The following is a 25,785-nucleotide window of genomic DNA, read 5'->3' as shown; positions in this document are numbered from 1 at the left end:
CAATAGCAAATGATCACCTCCCACACCTGGTTAAAGCCCACAGCCCTCACATTGCTTCACATCTACATCCTCAACAAAAACACAGCCTGCTCTGCACCACTGGAGCCATCTCAGCCCAAGTCTGCCACTCAGCTCAATGTAACTTCCTTTAGATGAAGCACAGAGGAACCTTGCTAACTGTGATCTGATGTTTCACAGCTTACAAATACGGATCTCCCTTCCCAAATGCCAAATGGAAAACCCTAACAGGCAAAAACAAACTTAAAATTTTATTGTTCAAGTTTTATTAAATCCCTTCACAAGACATTCCGCTATCCATGAAGTGACATTAGCACCCATCTATGGTTGGAAATTAAAACTTGCCAAAGAAAAGGCTGTAATACATTTTAATTTTTAAAAAATTAAAAACCATGTGGTTATTTTTTTACCCACTAATTCTCACAGGCCACAGAGGCATGTGTTTAGCATTCAATGGGCTACTGACAGGTTTGAGCCAGTGGAATAACCCAAATAACCATGTCTGTTTCTTCCAGTATAATACTGAAATTCTTTGGTAGATTTAGGCCCCAGTCACTACAAGTCAGTGAACCCCTGTAGCATGGTATTACATTTACAAGTTTACTCCAGAGTGGCATTTACTCCCCCCTTACTGTAGGATAAAGCATTCAGGAAAAGAAAGCAAAAATCCCAGCAGTGACATGTACACAGTCTCACTTTAGAGGAGCTAATCTTTCAGTATGAGCAAAATGAGCTTGATAAGCATCTCTTCACACTCCATTAAGTTATGAGCCTCCTCCATATCAAAGACAACATATGACAGCTGAGTCGTATGCAGTATTTATGTGATGTCCACTTGTCCAATACAAATGTCCTTACAGAACCTAAAGATCTTCAGCCCCAGAAGAAACGATCCACACGTCTCTGGTACTGTGACAGCCAACACACAAGATCCAGACACTCTCACAGACTTGTGACCTTTGTAATTACACCCCATCCTCAGCAGCTTGCTAGCGTGTGGACAACCCTATTTATGGCAACAACAAATCACTCCAAGTTAGCCCCTTCCTCAGGGCCTGGTGACTGCCCTACCTGAGCCATCAAATATCTCAGCATTCCTCACCCAGTGCTTGTTTCACTCTAGAAAAACAAAGGTCCAGCAGAAGCCTATCCTGACTGAAATAATTATGCCTCTACCCTCTAAGATTTTGTTGGTTTAGTCTTTGTATTCACTTAAAGAAATTCCTATAATACTGTCCCTTACCTGTAGGAGAGTAATAGTGCAACAGCTACACAGACCACCCCACTCATCATCTTTCAGTGGCTGGTCCTTCTTCACCAGTCTGTATTTATTCCCATATTCCACAATCTTTTAAAACTCTCAGGACAGAATCTCAGATCCAATTTTTCAGATTCTTTGGTGCAGCTGATTTTCAGTGCAGCTCTACTAGGATAAACATTACCATTTCCTCATAAAATACAGATTTCAGTGTTGTATCAGCCTCATTCAGTGTGAGGCTATCCTGCTCCTTTCCAAATAGCAAATGAAGTATTTTTTAGAAAGTGAAGTATTTATTGAACACTTCTGCTTTTTTTGGCATCAATCCTAGCCCCTTAACAGTCTTTATGTGGTACTGAGTCTCCCTCATTTTTGGCATCATTCTCCTGAAACCTTTAAATTCTTCCATCAGCCATGGATTTTATTCTTTTGTTTTTAACTTCCTAGCCAGAATGCCCCTGTTGGTTTTTCAGTTATTGAGTAGGAGCAATGCAGTAGACACTTTGCAAGTGCTTCTTAAGAAAATTCCAGTTTAATTTATACACATCTAATTTGTTCTTCTCAATCAACTTTGCTCTAAGATTTTCCCAAGAGTGATGAAATTCAGCCTTTCCAAAACACCAAATCAGCACGTTGCCCATTGATTGGGAAGTAGGTCATGTTTGCTGGTCCCCAGGCAACCACCAAATCTCATTCCCTTGATCAGTTCATCTGTATCCCTGCTCATGACACCTGAAATGGATTCAGCTGGTATTGTGCAGAGGTTTTTGTTTTTTTGTATTAACAGATTATTATCTGTTTCTATCAGTGGTAAGTATACTGCTACTGACTGCATCAAATGGCCCATTTTTAAATATTCTGTATTAGTTTTCTTTCTCTTCCCACACATTGCCATACAACAGGCTAGTTCCCACCAGTCTCTGGTTTTATTTAGTGGATTCTTTTCCAGATTTTGGCTATCAAATTAATCCTTATGCAGTCAAAACTCAGAGGATACTAGTTGCTCACCAGTCCTTTGACACTATAACATACAGCATCCTTTATTTTATTATACTCATCTTTTCTAGATGAGTAGAATGGAAAGTTAGAGAGTATTACCCCATGGCCAGCTGCATTGCACCAGACACATGTGAACAAGTGCACTTGAAAGGATGAGAAATGAATGGGCACCATATAGCAAGGACCAGAAAGTGTGATGACAGAGCCCTAGCTTAGGCAGATGTAAATTTGCTTTACCCATCAAGGCTGGGTGAGCTTCCATCTAGAGCCCAAAGCCACTGTCCATTGAGACAGCCTGACTTGACACTGGTTCAGCCACTGAAGTGTGCCACAAGTTTTATGGCCCCAGGCACACTAACAGTTACCCAAGGTTTCAACTACACACATTTCCTAAAATTTCTGGAGAATACCAGTTCCCCCCTGCTGGTTTTCCACAGCCCATCAGTGTTATGGGAGCAGTTTCTCTCTCATGTCTTTTCTAATAGGGGATCAACTTGTTCTCAGCAAGCTGAGCTCTCTGGGTACATTTGACTTAGTGACAAATCTTGTAAATTAAATGTTAATTCAATGCTTTCATATTTGCCTCTTCTAATGTCCAGAGAGGCTCCTGAGGTCCAGGCTGCCACATGCAGAGTGCCCTGCAGATCCCTGGGACCTGGCTCTAAGCTGTGCTTGGGCTCTCCTGTCAGGATGGATTTTGTTGGAGAGCTGGCTTGGGCTCTCTTGTCAGGATGGGGAAACAGTTTACAAGCTGCTGCATATTTTTCTTCCTTTATCCTGACAATTATCTTTCAGTTCTAGATCAGAATGAAGAAGAACAAGAGGATTTTTTTCTTAGCTATAGCTAGAGACATGTTGAGCAGGCAAGAGTAGAAAACCAAAGTCTGTGAACCTAAAAGTAGATGATGATGGAGAGAATAGAACTGCCTACCCGAACTAAGGGGGGGATCTTAATGTGTAAAGGTAAACAATTTAATTGTATTACACTATCACATACCTAAAGTGACTGCACCTGATATTTAAAAAAGTAGACAAAAAAAATTAAGCATACATTTTCTCATTGTCATGCTTCATATTTTGATTTAAAATTGGTGGGAAGGGAAATGAAACAAAATATGTGAAATGAAAAGGAAAAAGAGAATAATGTATTTTTTTTTAGTGTTCTTGCAGATGAGAGACAGGTATGAAACAGAAGTTTACCTGTTCTTCTTAACAGAGGAAAAAGTCCCACTTTTGGTTATCTGTCTTAAATGACACAAAAGAATAAGGGAAACCTTCCCATATTGATAAAAACTGGCATCCAGGCCTCAGTGCCTCAGAAGAGACAACCATGAGACATCACCAAATACAACCACTGACAAACCCTGGTTGTTGCCTGTCCCAGCCCAGCAGATGGGAGGAGGTAGCAGCCATTCCAGCCAAGCAGTGCCAAGTGGCAGCAATTGACATCTACTCAGAAAATGCATCAGCACCAGAAGTAGCTGGAGGTTAGATCCTCACTGGGTAAAGATCTTTCACCAGGTCCAAAGGAGGGCAACCCGGCTGGTGAAGGGACTCAAGCACAGGACCTATGAGGAGAGGCTGAGGGAGCTGGGGGTGTTCAGCCTGGAGAAGAGGAGGCTCAGGGGAGACCTCATCACTCTCTACAACTCCCTGAAAGGAGGTTGGAGCCAGGGGGGGGTTGGGCTCTTTTCCCAGGCAACTCTCAGCAAGACAAGAGGGCACAAGAGGTCTCAAGTTGTGCCAGGGGAGGGTTTAGGTTGGACATTAGAAAGAATTTCTTTACTGAGAGGGTGATCAGACATTGGAATGGGCTGCCCAGGGAAGTGGTGGATTCTCCATCCCTGGAGATATTTAAAAAGAGCCTGGATGTGGCACTCAGTGCCATGGGCTGGGAACTGCAGCAGGAGTGGATCAAGGGTTGGACTTGATGATCTCTGAGGTCCCTTCCAACCCAGCCAATTCTATGATTCTATGATTCTAAGAAAGAGAAGTGTACCTGGACTTCCTCACCTCAGTGCAACTGCAGAGTTAATTGTGGCTTGTCCTAAAAGCAGCATCTTCTGTTTGCTCTTTAGAGCATCAGCCCAAGAAGCCTGGAAATGAAAGGCATTTAGGGAAAGCTGTTTTCATTCCTCCATATCCCACTAGTTTCCAGGGACCATGGTTTTGGGGCCTTGACTTTGCTGTGTGACTGGTGTTCACATAGCTGCAGAGCCTTAAAACCTGCTGGGCATGACTGCCTGCAGACACAGCACATTTCCATCTGTCTTCATCATCAAGCTGTGGCTGTCAATCCCACCAGCTTCACGGGAAACCCTGGTGTTACCAATCAGCTTAGCCTACTGTGCACAAGCCACACAGCTATAAACCATAAAATTATTGTTTTTACAAGGGCTGTGGATTTAAAATTGCCTAACCCCATCAATTCAAGAAATGCAAGCCTACTGAATCAAGAGAAATATATATGTAAACAGATAAAACCATGTGCACCAGCATCTCGGGATGTATCTGAACACTGAATCTACAATATACCCGTAAGCACAAAAGAGAAAAGGTATTTAGAGTTTCTTCCAGGCTGATATATTCAAGAGCTGTCCCTGGAGGAGTAGTTTGCCCCATGATCTTTAAAACCAGCAATGGCAGCAACATCATCTTTGGGTACAGAGAGACAACAGGTGGGAGAAGCAGACGAGACAAGTTTTCTTTTAGGTGTATGAACTTTGTATTTCATTCATGCTATTTGTGAAATGGAATAGCATCAGCAAGTAGTCATGAGGCCACATGTTAGGAAATTACATCATATATTTGGCAATAACTGCAGAATATAAATAACCTGGAACACCAAACCTTTCACAGAAACAGATGCAGATTTGCCCCAAGGCAAGTCACAGTGTGTAACATCTATGTGTGGATGGGCAAGCTGTTTTTAGCTTCCCAGGAGTCAAGATGGACCTAGCAGAACTGGATTGCACATTCCCACAAGAAGGGCAGCAGGTGATTGTTACAGGCTGCAGAGCATAGCAAAGAAGTTAATTAAGTACACTGAAAAAGCACAAATCCAACAAAGAATGTAAGGAACCTTTTTCTTTTTCCCTCTCCATTCCCCTGTTCAAGCAGTTATAGGAAGAGAAATTACTCTTGAGTGCTGTAATTTAGAATAAGTAACCCTTATAAAAAAGTCTCTGTAGCCAACCTTACCATAGAAACAGCGTAACTCTCTCCTTTGCCTTTTTGGTTATTTTAATCCCATTTGTGAGTATTTTGACACCTAGTGCCTGATCCTGTAGCAATAAAAGCACAGGAGTAATTTTATTCCCACAATCTGTCTTACAGGCCCTTTTTGGAGCAGACATGCATATGCACTTTCAGAACGGGGCATAGGGAACATCTGTAACCCAAATTCAATTAAATTAACTCTCTACAAACGAACAGCTAATTTGTCTTCTGCTTTTATAATCTAATGCTTTAGCTCTGTGGATAAAGGCAGGCATGGATTACTGAGCTCCACCAGGCATTGGCACACACACCTGTCAACTACTGGCATCCTGTTCTGTTCATTAAGAAGGATGCATGGATGCACCTTTCCTGAACACTGGAAGGAAGACAGTGTCAATCCAGGAGCTACAGAGTCTTCAGAATAAGGAACTGCAAGCAGACAAACCTGTCAGGCCAAGCACTTGGGTAAAACTTAAGCTGTGGGAGAGAATGCAAATGAAACAAAACCAGAGTTTGGAAATACTCTCAGCAATTCCCCACATCAAGTTTTAGAAACTTCTCTTCTTCCTTCCCACTCCCATCAGGGGATGAGCAGCAGCCACAGTTTGTTGCTGTAGAAAGACAAAACTGAATCTCACCCCCTCCACAAACATCCTTACTGGCATGGGGATAGGACTTCCCAGTGACAAAATAAAAGAAATTCCAGGCAAAATACTTCATCCTGCCTTTGTGCCTAGCAGCCATGACAAAATGTAGTGGGGTTGTGCAAACACACCCAGCCCTGACTTCCTGCTGCCCCGCTCCTCTCTGCCTCCCAAGATCAGAAGAGGCTGAGTAATCACTGCAGCCTGGGTTTACCACATTAAATTTTCTATTGGTCTTGCCTCCCCAAAATTAACCTTTGGTGTTTCAATCATCTGCAAAATCTTTATTCAAGAACGCCCAGGTGCTCTAGGAACTTTGCTAACTGATGGTTTGTTGGGATTGTTGGCCACTGAGTGTAATGTGCTTTTTAGTGGTGAGCAAAGAGAGGGAAGGCAGAGAAATTGAGCAAACCCAGCACAAGCAGGACCAGACACTGCTTTTTTCTTCAACAAATCAGGTTAGCACACATGCTTAGCTAGCAGGAGGTGTGCCCATGCATCTTCAGCAAGCTTTCCACAACCTAAATAAATAGTGCTCTGAAGCAGAGGTGTTCACTGCTCATTTAAGCTTATCTAGAAACTGAATGAAACGTTGCACAAGGCAAATAACTGCAGCATCTAGAAACAACATCCCAGGAAATAAGGGCTGCTTGTCTGTTCTGAGGCTTGTTATATTTCTTTCTTGCAACTACAATAAGTAATCATATGCAGAAGTTCCAAGAGTTCTAACAGTTAATTGGAATCATGATCACATAACTACCCTATAGCATATAAATAATCTAAACACTAAGAAATAATTTAAAGCAAATGTCAGACTTGCTGATAAAGATTTTACACACCTTGCAAGGAAATCACTTCTTTGTTTCTATCACTGACATAGTTTGAAGATTAAAATATAAACAAATTTTTAGTGTTACCCATCAACCTTTGTACTAGGCTGCTGTAAACTCTCCTCTCCTAGACTTTTCTTGTTTTCCATAATGATTTTAACTATTTTGATCTTCCCCTCTTACTCATCCTCTCTTGCAGTGCAGACGCAAATGTTATTTAAGTACAGAAATCCTTAAAGTAGATTTCACTGGGGTTAGAGGCTATTTTTAGCCCAGCCAGCACAGAGATGCACTGAAGTGTTTACTAGCTTGAACACAAGTCAAAAAGTCTGAATATGTCATTACCAAAGACCACCTGCAGTTTCGATAATTTATAATCGGTGACAACTGTTTATTACACTCCAACAGACAAATAAATTTAACCCTTCTCTGTCAAACGTAAACCTTCTGAGTGAACACTGCAGCAGTGACCTCTATGGTGTCTCCCAAGAATGTCTTTTAATCCCTGTGCCCACAAAAACATACAGGGGAATTGCTGACCTCAGAGCTTTCCATGCTGCTCAGATCTCCAAGTAGGAAGTGACAATTAGAGCCAACCCCACCCCCCCAGAAAACCTCCCAGGGGCAGCACCCAAGTTATCTGGAAAACAAAACAAACCCATCTAAAGAAGATGGTGGAAAGAAGCCAAGAACCCAGACCTGAGAACTGATTATGTTACTCATATCCACCCTCAGTCCAAAATATCCACCGCTTGACATTTTATCAATTTCAAAATGATTTCAAATAATATTTCAAATTAATCCTACAGGTGATTGCAAATTCCTGTGAAATATTTGGATATAAAATGCAAAGCCATTTACTTAGTACAATATTTTCCTCTACTGCCTTTATTACCTATTTTGTTTGTATTAGTTTCCTGATACCTGTCACCATCTCTCTATGTCCCTACTGCAGACTATGAAGAATTTCCTAAAGAGGTGTCCTGGCCCACCTCTTCCTTTCTGACTGCTTTGGGTAGGAGGCTGAGGGAAGCTGTAAAAGATAAGATGATCTTAATTCAATATATTTGGGCAAACACAGTATTTTGATCACAGGCAGTGATCAAATACATGTGATGAGGACTCAATTGCTTTATGATGGGTCTTTTCTGCTCTTGAACAGTGACTGCATTTCAGCCCAAAAAAGCTGCTCTACAGTTCAAGCTGGTAACAGAACAAAGGATGGAGAAAGGAATTGCATGGTTGTTCATATCAAGGTAATTCTCTGTGGGAACACTGCATTACTGTATTTGCACATCACACTACAAATATGATAAATCTAGATTCACAGTGACCTTTGGTTTTCTTTATAATCAATAAATAAAGAGAACGATCAACAAATAAAGGCATGTGAAGGTTATAATGTGGATTTTGAATTGCGTAGATTGGGAACAACATAGCATTTCTCTATGACTAATTACCACAAGAAATAAAACCAAATTTGGTCTTTTCTTTATAACCCTCATGAACAGAATATGAGCTTCTGATAACAAACCAGTTAAGATTCCTGCTTTTCTTCTCCTTATAATGAATTCATGTTAAATAAAGCGTAGATCATCTTGCATCTATATCAGGCATTCCCTAAGCACAGAAAACAGATCTGAAATCTGACTTCAGAACACAACAATCACCTCTTTCCTCACTAACTCCACCATATAAAATGGTTTTGTTGAGTTCTCATGTGTTATTTGGCTGGACACAATTCCTCAGCAATTAATGTCCAGAGAATCCAAGTTTAGATTGGATCACTTGACGTGCTTAGATGGGTACAAATGCAAGTAATTTTACACAGTAAATTGATATCCACCGTGTAAGTAATTAACCTTGAACTCCTCAATTTAATTCCTTAGGATATTGATCTGCTGAGTCTTCAGCAAAGAGCTGGGCAACACAAGATTGAGTCTCACATGTGTGGGGCAGGAACCTATAGCACTGCCTGCAGCCAAGGCTTCTCTCCTGGCTCTGTGTGCCCTGGGAATCCAGAAAATGCTGCTGAAGCCATCAGAGAGCTCAGAGAGCTCCTCCACCCTCAAACTCCTGAGCCAAAAGGCCAAAGCAACTCAAAGGTCTCAGCTGCACCAGAGCAATGGACACAGAGGCAGTGAGAGCCTCCCTCAAGCCTGGCACTGCTGCTTGGAGCATTTGAAAGGAAAAAAAATGACAAGTCAGAAATTTTGTATCTTAAACTCATGCAAGAAAAAGTCCATTAGTTCAGATCACATGCCAGACACTGCATTTCTTCATGGAGGGACAATGTTTTGAAAAGAAAGATGACACTTTGCACTGGCTTTGTCTTCTAAATGCTTTCACATTCTGTGCCAAACCCAGCACATTATAATAATCTTGTCTGGAATGGAATCTGGGAGAATTTATTTATTACAGATATTCACACACATATGTACCTCTCAAAATAATCTGCTGTTTGCACACGTTAGGAACTGGGGCAATGAGTTCATTAACACCTTACTGTTTCCCTCTTCTATGGAAATTATAGTTCTCTGCTCCTTGGCAAGCACACTGGATTGTGCAACAACATAATTATCCACCATTCCACATGCTTTTGTGCTATGGAGGTTTTGTGCCAGTCAGGTTTGTTTAAAAAAAACATAGTCTTTTAAGTTAATTAATTTTTAGCTGTTGCACTCAATTTTTTATTGGCACAGTTAAGTATCTTCCAAACCTCTGTTTCCATCAACCCTGCTTGAACAGAAGAAGACACTAAAAAATAGAATCATAGAATCATAGAATTGGCTGGGTTGGAAGGGACCTCAGAGATCATCAAGTCCAACCCTTGATCCACTCCCGCTGCAGTTCCCAGCCCATGGCACTGAGTGCCACATCCAGTCTCTTTTTAAATATCTCCAGGGATGGAGAATCCACCACTTCCCTGGGCAGCCCATTCCAATGTCTGATCACCCTCTCAGTAAAGAAATTCTTTCTAATGTCCAACCTAAACCTCCCCTGGCACAACTTGAGACCTCTTGTGCCCTCTTGTCTTGCTGAGAGTTGCCTGGGAAAAGAGACCAACCCCCCCCTGGCTCCAACCTCCTTTCAGGGAGTTGTAGAGAGTGATGAGGTCTCCTCTGAGCCTCCTCTTCTCCAGGCTGAACACCCCCAGCTCCCTCAGCCTCTCCTCATAGGATCTGTGCTCGAGTCCCTTCACCAGCCCAGTTGCCTCCTTTGGACCTGCTCCAGGACCTCGATATCCTTCCTGAACTGAGGGGCCCAGAACTGGACACAGGACTCGAGGTGTGGCCTCACCAGGGCTGAGCACAGGGGCAAATAAAAGAGTTGTCCATAATTATAGAACTGACTTACACCTCTGAGACACACAGAGCCCAGTCTTCAGCCTGCTTTCACAAGTGATTTAGAAAAATACTGAAATTGAGGATGCCAGATTTACTGCTGGGATATGCTGCTGCATTTCCACTGATCTCCATAGCATTAGCTAAGAGTGAAGTTCACGTTGCATTTCAGCACGCTTGAGCGACCAGCTGAAGAGCAATGCCATGGGATCTGGAGAGCTAACAGAGCACAAGTGAGCAAGGGCAAGATGTCACTGATGACTGAGGTGTGTCTTTAGAAAAAAGCAGGTGAACTTGTAAAACAGATTGAGTTTGAATGCTAACAGGCTTTTAGAGATATAATTCATTAATTATAAAGTTGGGCGCTTGGTGCCAATTTTGTTAGAACTCACTGATTACTGCAACTACTGTTTAACCAGGATAATGAATTTCATTCCTTGCAATTAGTAATTATTTACTGATGAACAAACCTTCTGTCTTACTTGTCAACAACAGCCAACTTTTTGGAGGATGGCTAAAAGCCTCACAGCCCTCTGATGAACATGCTAAAACACATCATGACAACCAACAGAAAGGAGCAGAAATTGGTTAAAAAATGATGTTCAGCTGGCTGCTGTGTATCTCTGCAGGCTACCCAGCTCTGCTGATGTCTTAGATACTGAAAGTCCTTTTGGCAGTATGATCTTTGCACACACAGGGTAACCTGTATCTCCTGCACATCAGCCTCCTGCCTCTCTTGTCCCCTGCTAAAGTTCTCCTCTGCTAAAGGTGAAGGGAGCTCCACATCATTCAGGTGGCTGTGCAGAGCTCCTGCTGCTTTTGGGCTGTCATCAGAACAACTGAGCTATTCCCATGTGTTCATATGAGAGAAGAGCTAAAATCTGCTGAAAGAATGGTGAAGAGATGCTGTATTTAGGGAGACACCACAGCAGAAGCTTCTCAGACTCAGATTTATCCTGTCATTCATTGAGGCCCCAGAATTCAGGCCAGCCCAAGAGAAGCTACTGATTTTAGTGTCCTCTGAAAACTGAACACCAAGCAGAGTGGAGTTCTCCAGCTCAAGTGCAGCAAAGCCAGAGCTCTGGTATATACAGGGATTAAGCAGTGGGCTTACAATACTCTTTCTGAAGATTAGTATAAGATTTCCTTCTTAGATAATGTAATCATGTCATAAGTCAGCCTCATTTCTTCCAGTCATCAATATCTTTCTGCACTGCCAGTAACATATTCCTAATTTTCTAACTCCCAGGGAAGACATTCCATTAGCTTTTAGTGTAACACCTTTTTCCCACACAGACTTGTTGTTTAACTGGATGGCTACTGTATCCATCAGAGAAAGAAACACAGAATTTACCTGACATTCCTATGCTACTGCCCTGGAGCAGATCATCACCAAAATTTTTCAGATTACCAAGAAGGGGTAAGAGGAATATCACAGCCTCTGCTAGTCTATGTTGAGACATTTGTCAAAAAGACAGCTGGTATAAGATTGCCATTTTCTCTTCCTTTGGTATAACCACAGGTACATTAAAAATGTTTCTAAGTAATAAAGTTGAAGCTTGTTTTCCAAAATACAACATAATGAGGATATCATTATCCCAAGCTGATGGAGTTGCTCCCTTGGTGCTGAAATCACCTCAGAAACATAGCAGTATCCTTCCTCTCAGTCTCCACATATGCCAGCAAATATTTCCATTAGTTACAAGGCTCACAAACCACTCAGACAAGAGGCCAGAACCTTGGCTTACAGGCTGTTTCTTTAGAGAAACAGGAGTCTGTTTTCTTGAGATCAAGGAAACTTCTCCCCTACCACAGAAGGGGAAAGACATCTGGGTTATCTCTCTTTGACGAGCAAAAGAACAATTAAACCCTTCAGAAGAAAAGTAAGCCACCAGCTTGAGGAGTAGAGGAAATTCACATTTTGTATCTCAAAATGCAACAGGTGTAGAAAGTTGCACAAACATCAGTGAAGCTTGCAGTCCCTCAGTTGTGGACAAGACCTTGCACCTTGAATGTAACAACAAACAAACACAACTTGTGCAAGAAAAAGGAATAGAATCTACATGAGAAAATAAGCAGCAGGGGAAATTAGTCTGTAATAGCTTCATTCCTAAGATACTTGTGTATCTGTTACGGGTCAAGCACCAGAAAAGACGTATGAAGGAGAAAGGTTGTGATGGGCATCCCTGGTGCCAGAGCTCTGGAATGCTGCAGGGTATGTTTAACCAAAGCCCTCTGAGAATTGCAGGATTCTCATGGCACAGTGCACACATGGTGCACAGTACAGCATTATCTGAGGAGCGGATCTGAACAAGGAAAACATCTGCATCTCTTCCTATTTACATGGTTACAATTTCTCCTTCACAGGGGAATTAGTTGCCCCATCCACACTGCAGCTCGCACTAGCCAGCACAGTTTTCCTAAGGACAAAAGCTGCTTTGAGAGTTGAACTTGAAGCTGTTTTGCTTAAAATGCACTTAAGTGACATTAAAAAAAAAAACAACCCAACAAAAAAACCCAAAACCCTCCCAAAAAACTAAAAAAAAACCCAAACAACCAACCAAGAAAAAAACAGAGCAATTCAAAACAAAACACCTCCGCTACAGTTTTTCTGAGTGTTAGTTTGTTAAGGTAATATTTGCACATTTTCAATTTGTTTTCAATGTTGGAAAGCCACCAGAAGATGAGCAAAACCGGTCATGCATATGTAAGTACAACGACAGATCCAACAAAGATAACATTTAGGCAGCAAACAGGCACCCCCAGGAGAGATGCAGGCGGATTTGCCCGTTCTGCCGTGCGTGCCTTGGCTCCGTAACACATCAGCTTCTGCCCCGACTTTGTTCACATCAAACCCATTGCAAGAAGATCAACAAGCTCTTAGGAGGATATGAAATTACTGACACAACAGAACCCACATAATCTATGGCTTAATTCAGCCAAATGTTCTTAGCTGACCACCTTTTTTCCTAGAGTACCTGCAGCTTCCACAAAATTTCTGGAAAGCAAGAGACCAAGCAGTATTTAAGAGTCAGCAGCAGTCTAGCTAAAGTTTTACACCGTTTCTATTTATCTCTTTTTCCCTGCAAGGCTTCCATGTGACAGAATAAAATTTGCAACCGATGCCACTGAAACAGGTTACTGTGCCTGCATTATCCACTGTGGTGCAGCACAGAGGCTTTTCCAGCTCTCACCAACAAAAGAAACGGCTCTAGATGTACCAACACAGAGCTCTGCAACGTTTTCATCTATTCCAAGAGGGACCAAAAGCCACTGGCACAGCTGGCAGATACATTAGGCTTGGATCAGTGCCCACTCTCAGCTCAGCTGCGTGTGCAGGCTCTGTCGCTCCAACCCCATCTTCGAGCAGGCATTTGCACAGCAGTTCTGCAGAGAAAGTTTACAGACCCCAGCTAGCCATGCCCTCAGTGAACAGACACTTCTCACCAGCCCTTGCACCAACACCCACATCAACACCCAACACGTAGGGCAACAGCAGCTGTGGAGCCCAAACACCTCCCTCCCAACCCAGGGACACCGCGGAGCTGACGGAGACGCTGGGCAGGAAGAGCACGGATCCCCCATCCCTGCCACGCTGAGCAGGGACCACAGACTTTCTAAAAGTAAAGAATAAAGTTTTCATCCCTTTCAGAGGTGATTTACAACTAAAGGAGAAGGGGGAAGGGGAGAGAGAAAGATGTGATTCTTCTCCTTATCTGTATGTCAGAGGAAATTGCTTTCTCGGGATATGTGGTCCTCCTAGCACATGAAAATGGCAACAGCTGGACAAACAGCAAAATAATGACACCAGAGTCAAAACTGGGCATCTGAGAAGCAAAAGGATTTTCTGATTTATACTGAATTTATTTTCTGAATTACACTGATAGCTTTGAATTTTAAATATATTTTGTAAAATACTCAACATCCTCTCCTTTTCTGCTAGCGTAAGTACACACTAAATGTTCTTAAAACTGCAGAAAACAAAGAGGATCAGCCATCAATTTTTTTATTATGTAGGAAGAAAGTATCTAAAATCCAAAGAGCTAAAAGACAAAATGTTTAGCTTCCTTTCAAAGAGCAAGCCCATACTCCATCATTCATGAAGTTTAGCTCTTCCTAGATTCAGGAATCCATTTCTTTCTGTTTTTAAAGCACTTCCTAAACATTGCCTCCACCCCACCACCTAAACAAATGATGCACTCACATGTATTGTGCCTATTTTATGATCTGCTAGACCAGGATTTCCTGAAGTGTGTTCACAAGAAGAGACCGTATGGAGAAGATTTCTTTCCATATGCACAACCTAATTTGATTTTCAGTTGCTTCTGTATTTTAGTATTTTTTTTATGCTTCAGTTGAATTTCTTTTCCACTCCCTCCTTCACTCAAGAAAGGAATCTAGAAATGTAAAGGCTAAGTCCAGGAAAAACTCTCCATTTATTACAGACTCTTACTTAAAAGAAAAAAACAGCTGCAATGGATTAATGTATTTCCTTTCCCATAGCTTTTTCACTTAAACCATAACTGCATGTATTTACTGCAATGCTTCCATCTGCCAGGGGCATTGTGCTGACACATCCAGCACCCAGGCTGCAGGGACTGATAGCAAGGAGATAGGTCCCACCACTGCTCTGAGACTTAGTGATTAATATGGCATGAAGCCTGGTGAAAGGCCACACTTACAGACATTGCTGCGTATCAACAGTGACCCAAATCCTTGTTATTCCAGCCATTTATCCTGATCGTGAGTCAAGTCTTTAACAAGAGAAAATGCTTATGAACAAAAACCAAACCAGATTGTTGTCAAAAACTTAAGTCAAGGTCTATAACCAGACTTGCTCCTTTTTCCTACAAGGAGTCCTGAGTAGCCTGAGTGGTGGAAGAGGAAATGGCCAATGGAGGTGTTGGCTTTTTTGTTTATGAAAAGCAGTACAACCAAGGAGGAGGTGCCTTTTTCAAGGTCAAATTGAGTCCACATCACGGTCAGAGTTTATCCTTTGAACCCCATCCTTTCAGCAGGCACATACAGAAACACACACACATTTGACAACACGGGAAGTGTTACTGATAGATAAGTTATGTAAATGATACTACGTACTACAATCACCTTCAAACTTATTCTTGGAGTCCAGAGGTTTCTGGAAGAGATCAACCAGCCACATTGTCACTCCAGTGCCTCAAAGTGACAAACCCACTAATGGAAGATGTCACAGTAATGCTCCCAAAAGTTTGGTGAGCTGTTTGCAAACCTCTCTTCAGCCTAAATTGTCCTGAATAAACCTTGCTCCTCCTCAAATAAAAAAAAAAAAAAGTACATAAAAGCTTGTGAGTTGTTTCCATGTAGAGAACTTTCAGAAAAAGGTGATGTTTCTTTTGTTTGGGATGGCAGGTCTGGTTTCAGGGGACACACACGACACATTATTTCTCAAACACCACTCTTAATTACTGGTTGGCCACAATTCTGACAACTCAGACACAACAGGAGTTCATCACTCTTTCATATTTCCTTTCTAACACTTTCTACATGAGCTATGGAGGGTCTCCAATTGCAATTGGCTGAAATGGGCAACCTCAGAACAAAACGTGTCCACTTTAACATCTTAAGAAGACCACTGAAACCCACATGTAAATTCTGATTGTCCAGAATGGTGAAATAGAGAGGTCCTGAGTCTACTGGGAAATACAGCCTGGCCACCAGGATCCTACTGGAGCACCAAACAGCAGCACCACAGCCAGGAACAGATCAAGTTAACTCAAGTAGCTCCCACACAATGGAGAACGATGGAGAACCTTCTTTGAGAGGTTAAAGTGATACAGCCTCCCTTTGATGAGACCAATAACCAGGCTTGATGATACAGATGCTTATTCACTGGGAATCCAAATCAGACCTATCTCAGTTTGCTGTGCAAGAGTCACTAAAAACACCCAGCCTCAGATATTTCCAGCCAAGCTTTACACTCAAAAGCACAGCCTGAACACAGACAGCCTTTCCCTATCTACACAGACATTTCCCTATCTACATGAAGCATCTAGTCAGGTGCTTTTCCTTAGGGCTGACTATTACCAATAATGATTCATATCAATGCTCTTCATGCTCATTAATAAAAAAAACCAAACCCAAACGAAACAAAGACACAAGCCATCTTAAACCTCTGCTGTATCTGCTATAAAAATCATTTGTTTACAGTACAGCACAAAGAAGACTCCCATGTGCAGCAGCACACTAGTCTCATCTGTCATCAAGCTGTGGGAAAAAAAAAAAGCCTACTAATCTTGAGAGGCTGGGAGGTAAGAAAATGACTTTTGGTCAAGAGTGCCAGATGATATGGCAATCTCATCAAGGAATCTCAAAAGAAACATCACCCATTGCTGCTCATAAACACAAGCCTGGTTTGGATATATTCAGTTACAAACAAAGAAAGATAATTAAGCAGTTCATGATATGGAATGCCTAAAGCATGTAAAATCTTATTTATGTTCTCTGCGTTTTCTATGGTTTAAATTATAATACAGATCTTTTAAACTGCACTTAGGGAGTATCCCAGTTCATTCACATGAGAGAGAGTAATATGTTCTATTTTTAACCAAGATGTAAAAGAAAAAGGATTTAAAATATCATAGGGCCTTACCAGTTGCTAAATATATACATTAGCAAATTAATATTACATTGCTGATTATTGTCTCAAGGCAACACAGCTATTCCCAGAAGTCATCTGTGTGCCCAGTTCACTTACTGGTGGGTTTGCTCTCCTTTGTTCTCTCCGTGTTTGTTATTTTTCTCTGTTGTGCCCCAACTCACATTATTTAATTCCCGGTATTACAGAAACCTCTCCTAGCTCATCTTTCACCCCAGACCGTCACCTCTACCCGCCTAAGCCACGGCTGCATTTTCCACCGCTCAGAGCGATGACCCCGCACGATCCTCGCTAAAGCCCCCTAATCCTTAACAAAGTCTTTGAGGTAGAAGCAACCAACCCCTCCTCTTAGACGTGCCCAGCGCCTCGGGGAATGGCACCGAAACCTCTCAGCCCCCCGCTGCCATCTCAACCTCAGCGATGCTGCGGGGGGACCTCCGCCAGTCCCGGTGCCGCCGTGGGACCCCCGCCCCGCCGCGCATCCCCGCACCCAGGTGGGTAACACCGCGGGGTCACTGCACCTCCCCGCTCCTCATCCGGCACCGGCAGACGGTCCTGCCCTTAATAGTGTGGGAAAAAGAATTCCTAGTGTGGGTTTTTTGGGTTGGTTTTTTTTTGTTTGTTTGTTTTGTTTTGTTTTTTTTAACTTTACTTTTTTTAACTTTACTTTTTTTTTTTTTTTTACTGTATTTTCAATTAGTTACTGCAGCACGGTGGCAGATTATTGCACCGACTGTGCCTTCATCCTCTCTATATTGCAGCCTTTACAGAACTTTACGGAGTTACCAGATGTTTCCCAGGTATTTTTTTTTTCTTTTGCACATCCCTTAAAGGTACTTCAGGGGGAAGCACCGGTAATCAGTTTGGATATAAAAATAAAAAGGAGTTTAATACAATCTCTACTTTTTAGAAAAACCAGATAGGTTCAAGCCTCCTAAACGAAAAAAAAAAAAAAAAAAAAAAAAAATTATTTAGCCTCCTAAAAACCCCATATATATATAAATATATATAATAAAAGGAAATCACTATATACAAAAGAAAGAAGAGCTTGTGTAATGTGTGTGCATCCAGACTGGGAATCCATAATACATGTGATGGCTCTGTATTCCCACTCTGTTTTACAGGGTATGGCAGACACTTTTCCCTCAGCTAGAAAACTGGCTTGATAAAGGAAAAGTAGAGCTATACAAATGAAAGAAAATTAAAACTCCTCTCAAGAGGTTTAAATGCATGCAAAGGAAAACAAAGTTTCTATTCTTTACAATTTTAAAATGTAACATTAAAAACACTGTAATAGTTTAAATCATTAGTTGACTTCTGGATTATAACACGTGCATTAATGGGAATTAACAATTTTTATCTAATATACTTGTTATATATTCCCCCCCAAAAATCCCCAATATATTCCCCTCCCAAAAATCTAATACCAAAGAACTGTCTGACTAACACGAAAAACTCGCTGTGTCCCACTGCTGGGGAACACTGACATTTATTGATAACAACAAAATACTTTTCCATTTGTTCCCTGTACCTTCTGGACAGCACAGAACACCCCTAACTGAGGTCAGAGAGGATTTGAAGAAAGCTCACTTCATTGCCACCATTAATATGAATATATCAACTTCAAAGAAACAGAAAACATGTAACATTTTAACTTCTCTCACATCTTGATGAAATGCCTTTTCCAAGAGGTTTATTGTTTTTCCTTCCACTACTCAACCATCCTTCATCTTTGCTGTACTTCTGTTACTCTGTGTCTCTTAAAAAATACCCAGTGATATATTTAAACTTACTTTTAAAATTAATTTGAAAACATTTGACTGAAAAAGGCTAAAAATGTCACTTCGAGCCAGGTGTTACTATTAAAAAAATTTTTAAAAAGTTTCTAACATAAAAACTTTACCTCTAGTGCATTCACAAAGGAGTATACGGCTTTTAAATAAGCTTTTGCTACTATAACAGCCAATGTCTAGGGAAATTTTCCTTGTCCTTTTTTTTAACAAATCAGCAGTGTAGCAGCTTCCAGCTGCTCAGACTTTTCAGAACAGCAATACAGAAATACAGATTTCTTAAACATTGGTTAGATTGCCAGCAATTCAGTAATGGAAAATTATTCTAAAAGTTTTTAGCAACTATGATACTAAAAACTCCGAAGTAATCAGAAAGCACTCTTGTTACTTACAGGGTTGGGTTTTTTTATTGTTTTAACTGTTACTCTTCCCTCCCTCCCCTCTAGCTGATATTTTGTCTCAGAAAAGTGCACATCCAGTTTTAGATTATGGGAGATCACACACTGTTAAAACTGTCAGAAGAAATAATAATAGTGAAGGCAAATTGTAAGCAAGACCCACTTTAACACAAATGTTCTGTCACCAGGATTTTCCCACCACCACCTAACTTTTAAATTTTTTAATTTTTTTTAACTTTTGAATTTTAAAAGTAATCCTTCAAACAACCTTATTGTTATCTCTATTTAAATTTATAAACCTATGTCCAGTGCTATAGTTTCAGCATTTCAGACTTCTCTGTTAAGAAGGATGTAACCAACCCAACTGACACAATAACTCTGTTGTATTTTGTGGCAACTTAAAACATTTGCTTTTAAGACAACAATCAGACAAGAGTTTAATGATCATGCAATCTTAGTAACCAAAGCCAACTTTCAAAACTACAGAAATGTAGAAGTCTGAGCACACTTGTACTCAGAGTTCTTGTAATTCAGACTTGTACTAGAGAAAAACAGCAGAAACTCAGCTGACTGGAAAATCCATCAGTATCCTTAATATTTGTCATTTACAGTAAAAATGAAACAAGAACTAATGCACTCAGTTGCCAGTCAATCTTTACAGCATACTTTCCTTAGTAGGCAGGGTTTTTTTTCAATATTAAAAACATCAAACACAAGTTGAACTTTTAAGATTAAGTGCTATCATAAATGATGAGTAGTGAATACAAAAAGGAGTCATTAACATACTCACCTTCTAGTTTCAAGAACACATAATTACAATTAAGGCTGTCAATCTTTCCATTTCAGAGTTTTCCTGCAAACTTTAAAATTCCAGAAATAAAGATGACTATAATTACATTTTTTTTAAATTATGACTACTTTGTAAAATATACTGTAACTTGTATTTTGAACCCAAATGTTTTTATATTAATAAATTCTACTCTTACCAATATGTAACCAGTTAGGCCACTGATTTAAACAAACAATCTTTAATATAGAAAGCAGAGGTTTTAGAAGCTGCCCAGGCACATTTTGTTACTGCTATTCCTGAAAGCTGGAAGTGTTAAAGAAAGGACATGGTAGCCCATTATTGCTTCCCCATGGCAAATGAAACAAACAAAACAACAGAAACCAAACAAATCTTTTTGACATGATACACAGAGACCTAAGACAGCTCCTATTCAATTAAATATCAGTACTTATTGGTAGATGTTCATAGAATCCAACAACAGCATCTTTAGTTGAAAAAGGAGACAGATGAGTAATAGCTATGAAGAAGTCCAGAAACTTTTTTTTTTTCACAAACTGCCCACCAAAACATTTCTTCTGAGTGACTGTGGAATCACTTTCTGTTAAAAGCTGACTGATAATATGACAAGTTGGGGCCACTTTCACTGCACATTGATCAGAGGAAAGACAGAGGCTCTTGTGAAAATGCACTTCCCTCAAACAACCTGGTTGTTTGCTTAATGTTCTTTGTTGGACCTTCATACAAGTAAAATCAACTTAAATAGAAAGCAAAACGAAAATAAAGGCCTAAATTTGATGCATTTGCTTAGGAAATTCTGAGTAGATAGTGAAGAATTGCTCAAAGGATTTTATGTTGTTATTTTAGCTTAGTTTAGTTTAGCTTAGTTCATTATTTTATTTTATTTTTTAAAATAAAAGCTAAAAACCAGTTTAAACAGTCTCCTGTAAATTAATTGTTGGAATTATTTTATAATTTTCCAAAGGAGGACTGGGTTCAGACTTCAGGGTTCAGAACCTCCAGTGGAAAATCTGCCCTAATACTGAGCTCCCAGACACCACAACCCTGAAGGCCATTACTCCATCAAAAATCAGCTCCAGTGATGAGCTTCAAACGGGAGCTCTCATAATTCCAGGTGTTCTCAAAGCCTTGGTGGCAACGCAGATGGAGAAATGATTTTTATCCTTCTCCACATCCTGTCTAAAAAAGCAGATGTGGGGGCTCCTGAGACCCTGACAGACAACTCTTTGTTCCCACTCGATTGGAGGACATCCAAGCATTCTTGCTAAAGAAAATGGGGTTTCTGTGTCTCAGTTGTGCTGTGAAGGAAAAAAAAAAACACACCAATTCCACGGGCTCTTTAGGGGGCATTTCTCCATGAGAGTGGCCAAGGTTACCAATGCCTCCACAGGTTCATCAGCTGGTTTTAAGGTCATTTTTGTTTGGTTTTCTCTCCAGCCCCAAAATGTAAGTGAACAAGTTTCCATTAATGTAACAGGTCTAAGATTTAAAATCCATTGATGAGGATTAATCTGGCTTGTGCTTCAAACTGTCCCAATTCAGTGATTCATAAAGAAGTGTCTGAAATCACCAACTGACCACAATGAGACTGTTTTCCTGCTCAAAGCCCAGATTCTCATTCTTTCTTCAGTAATTTTGTTGAGGAACTCAGTATTTATTAATTTTGTGGGCTATTTAACAAAGCTTAATACAGGACATTCACTCTGTTTTGCTTAGATACCAGAGAGCATGTGTGGGGTTCCCTGGTGTGTTTCCTCAAGCAAAGATTCAGAAATTGCCTGCTAATTCTAAAAAGGAAATTTTCAAGCACCACGAGGACAAATGAATACAAAACAGAAAACTCCAAATGAACTGCCTTTGGCAACTCTGCATGCAAGTACAATTCTGAGAGAGTTGAACACCAGTCCCTAAATTATCAATTTTTGGCACAAGCTCACTGTGATATACGATGAAGACGTATAAAGGAATGTAAAATTGGTTTGTATCTTCTAGGAAAGGAAGAGTTCGTGCTCCCTGCTGGTCTATGGGAATAATAAGATGGAATATAATATCTGGTATAACAGGCATTCTAGAATTGCTCAATTTCCTTAGCTGTGTGCCCATAATGTGTACACACTGAATGCAAAGATCCATGTAAAGAACTGCTCCGGAGCTAATCATTCCTAAGGAATTTCTTCCTGATTTTATTCGTGTTCCTTAACAATTATAAAAGATAAATAAACTGCATGTTCTTTCAAGGTGATATTTGATATATTGTGCAAATGAGCAACTTGCAGCTTAAACTCCTTGAGGGGTTTTCTTACAGCCCTGCACGCAGCAGATCGCTGCCTGTGCCGAGACGCTGAGCAGCTCCAGTCTCTGGCCATTTAATCTATATCAGCAATATAGATATTATTAGGTTTTCTTTGCCACTCCATTGCTGGGAAACATACTCAATCCATATTGAACATCATCAGTAACATCTGCTTTAAAGTAAGTTCTCTAGTTTTCACTCCAGCAAAAGCAAAAGGAGAAATCACGGGTGGGTCACTGACTGAGAAAACAAACTCTGAGTGAAAGGACAGCAAAATATTGCTGAAGGGATCTGTCATCTTCAGCACAGCCCTAATACTTTGGTAACCTCTATAACCTGCTTGATACAAGAAGAGCCTGAAAGCTGGGGTTTGGGTAATTTAAAAAGTCACCATAATATTTTAACACAGAAAATACCGATACGCTGTGGGTGTTAAACCATTTCTACTGCCCAAATAGAAATACTGTATCTACATTTCTACTACCCAAGTAATATTTTTGATGTTTAAATCCTTTAAGATACATGGCTTAAAGAAGAGATCCCAGCTCTCTACCTGAAGAATTAGAGAGGATCTGTCTGGGACCAAATTAGCTCATTCTTTACTATAGTTCTTTCCCCCCCCCCCCTTTTTTTTTTTCCCCTAAGATTTTTACTTTTTCTGTGTGTGATAGTTTCAGGAAAAGTGAATAATGCTAAAAAAGATAAGCTGTTTCATGTAACAGATCTACAGATATCTAATTAGAAACCACATACAATCAACTATAAACCAGACTGTACGTATTTAAAGAGGTAAATGATTTTGTACCTACTCATCTGTTCCTAGGAGTCACTGGGGATTAATGTACACTTAAAACCCATTGGATTAAAGAATGATTTAGTGCAGTCTATACTGCTAAATTTTTAATTTTTATAAGGGCATTTAACAAATCTGTAGGTGACATTAAAAACCCCCAGAAGGAGTGATTAGAGTTGTATGATTTGGATTTTTTTAGATAGTACAACAACCAGGAGCATATGTAATTAATAAAGGAGTAGCATTAAAGGGCATGGCTGCAGCAGAAATAATTCATCACAACAGTAATTAATAAGATACACTATCATTTTCCTAAATGATTTGACAGTCTTTATCTCTACAGGAAAAATAAGGGCATAATTAAGCTATGATTTATTCTGTGGTTTTAATTCCTGTTTTTCACCTGAGACTGTAACTGAGAAATTATCTAGACTGATATAAATAAAAAGTACAATATCAAGGAATATCTACTCAGCACTTCCAACACCTTTTTCATCTTAATACCAAAATGCAGCACGTGTTTTCATTTGCTGCAGAAATATTCTGAGTCAGATTGTAGTTGGTCAGATTTTACAAGCAAGGGTTCTTTCCAACCCTTTTAAAGAGGTTCACACAGAACCCCATGAGACTAATATTGCAGATAACCAAAAATCAGACAGGAGCCAACATGCTGAATACAGGCAGGGAAGACCTAATGAAGGAGCTACTGAACTGTGTGAACTACCACTGTAATGACAATGCTACCTCCAATTACAAATTTATATTGAAAGACAAAAGAATTTCAGTTTTCCTTTGCTCAAAGCAGTATTTCCTCCTGGTACAGAGATTTGCATCTATTGCCTAATGAGATTATACAGATGCATGTGTTAAATACTGGCTTCTGTTGAGCTTCACTAACACAAGTAAAAATACATTTTATTTGTTGCCTTAATTTTGTTTTTCAGGTATAATTCATCACTATTGCCTGCTTATGTCACTAGGCACGCCAGCAAATGGCACAAAATCCCACAAAATTACCACTGAACAAAAAGAAAATTCCATATTTTCCATGAGGAAAATATTCCTGTAATATATTTTCTATAGTATGATTTAGTTCAAGAGATAGATGCAATTTACAGGTTACAATAATCACATTTTTATACAATCTGAACACACTAAAGAGCATTCATTTTCCTGTTAACACATAAATTGTTGCATTTTCACTTCCTCCTTCCAAACCCTGCCCAAATTTTGCAAATGTGTCTTTAGATGGGGAACCACTGACCAGTTAAATGCCTCTTTTGAACAAATTGTTTCTTCTCTTTCCCTTCGCCCCCTTCCCTCCAGTAAAGAAAGTTACAAAGGAGGTTGAAAACAGAGGAAAAACTACCATTTTGCTAAAACAAGAAATATTTCTCTGAAATGATCCTGTAACAATAAATAGCCAAGCTCTTCCAAGATTATTTCTTCAATATTCATCATTTCTTCAGGAAAACTGCATTATTCATAGCTGCAGATTACTTCATTTTTTTCCCAGAGTTACAGTTTGGTTTACATTATTTTGTTCTAGTTTTAAATGCCAGTATAAATAAAGCAAAATTAAAACATGCAATTTCTTGGTTATATAATTCTTTACTATTAACCCACAAACAGGGAGCATTTACTGCAGTTAAACTTCCTTGCCCTCTACAACACTGCAGGGTCCAAGGATCTGGGGCAGGGAAGCAATGCTGAGCTAGGACACTAAATGGTTAAGCAAAAAAAATTCATTTCAGATAATTTGAGTCAGTCTGGCTACTTCCAGACTGCAACACACACCAAGGACTCCTTTATGTGCTCTCATGATTTTGCACAGAATTTGACGTGCTCCTTCTAGTCACTATTTAGAAGTTTCCTTCAGTTCCTTACCCTTATGAAGGTATTTGAGGTTTTGCTATTTATCTAGCCATAAATCTTTTTTAAAAAATGCACACAAGTAACTTTTCTGTAAATATAACACTACGTAATTTCAGTGGTCTTCTTTAAAAACAAACAAATAACTGCTTAATTAAAAGCTTCCTAAATGCTCCAGAAAAACACTTTTCCCTAAAGTACAGCCATTAAAAAAAACAACTAAAAAAATGAAGATGTTTATAAAATATCTAATAAGTGCTGATAGTTTATGCTTATATAACACTAATCTATGCTTTTAATACATCTGTGTTGAATAAAGCATGGTTGAAAGCTACTTCTTGGTCTTAGGGGCAGTATTCTCTCCCCAAATCTCATCCCACACCCCTATGGGTCTCTGAGCCTTGCTTGAGCTTTAATGAGCACCCTTAAAAATAGAAAAAAGAACTTTGTGACTTCTCCTATCTAGGTGTTTTAAATACCAGCATTATCACACAGTCACCCCAGGACCCAAGAAGGATAAGGATATGTTGTCAACAAAGGAAAAAAGAGATAAGGTCTTCGGTGCCCACCCCCTGACCTGACAAAATCCGGGGTCTGATATTGGGCTCCAGTTCAAAAATAGATTGTCTGCATCTGAAAGCAGCAGAAAACATTTCCACTGTTATCTCACTCTTAAGACTGTTTTGCAAACTTCATGCAGCAGCATCCAGATCTGTCCTAACTCATTTGGGAGCAACAATGCTGAATCATGACTGCAGAAAAGCCTGTTTGTCAAGGGCAGCAGGAACAATTTAGAAAAATAAACCCTACCTTGAAGCCCTTTCTCTTCTGCCTGTGCCTTACAATTTCAAAAGAAGGAGATGTCTTCTTCACCAGTGCCACCAC

General features: G+C 40.0%; 1 protein-coding gene across 7 annotated transcripts in view; it reads right to left on the bottom strand.

Annotated features, from left to right (window-relative positions):
- Positions 1–25,785, bottom strand: part of RBM20 (RNA binding motif protein 20) — a 107,725-nt gene that overhangs the window by 56,686 nt on the left and 25,254 nt on the right. For 2 of the 7 annotated variants that reach the window (XM_071749380.1, XM_071749379.1), the window contains exon 2: positions 19,925–19,994. The exons of the other annotated variants lie outside the window; for them this stretch is intronic. The gene's annotated coding sequence lies outside the window, so the exon portion shown is untranslated. The remainder of the gene's footprint in view (positions 1–19,924; positions 19,995–25,785) is intronic. 7 annotated transcript variants of the gene reach the window in all.

This window comes from Heliangelus exortis, chromosome 7, assembly GCF_036169615.1.
Source record: "Heliangelus exortis chromosome 7, bHelExo1.hap1, whole genome shotgun sequence".
Lineage (NCBI taxonomy): Eukaryota > Metazoa > Chordata > Aves > Apodiformes > Trochilidae > Heliangelus > Heliangelus exortis.
The sequence above is the reverse complement of the archived record's forward strand: the minus strand, read 5'-3'. Positions and strand labels throughout refer to the sequence as shown.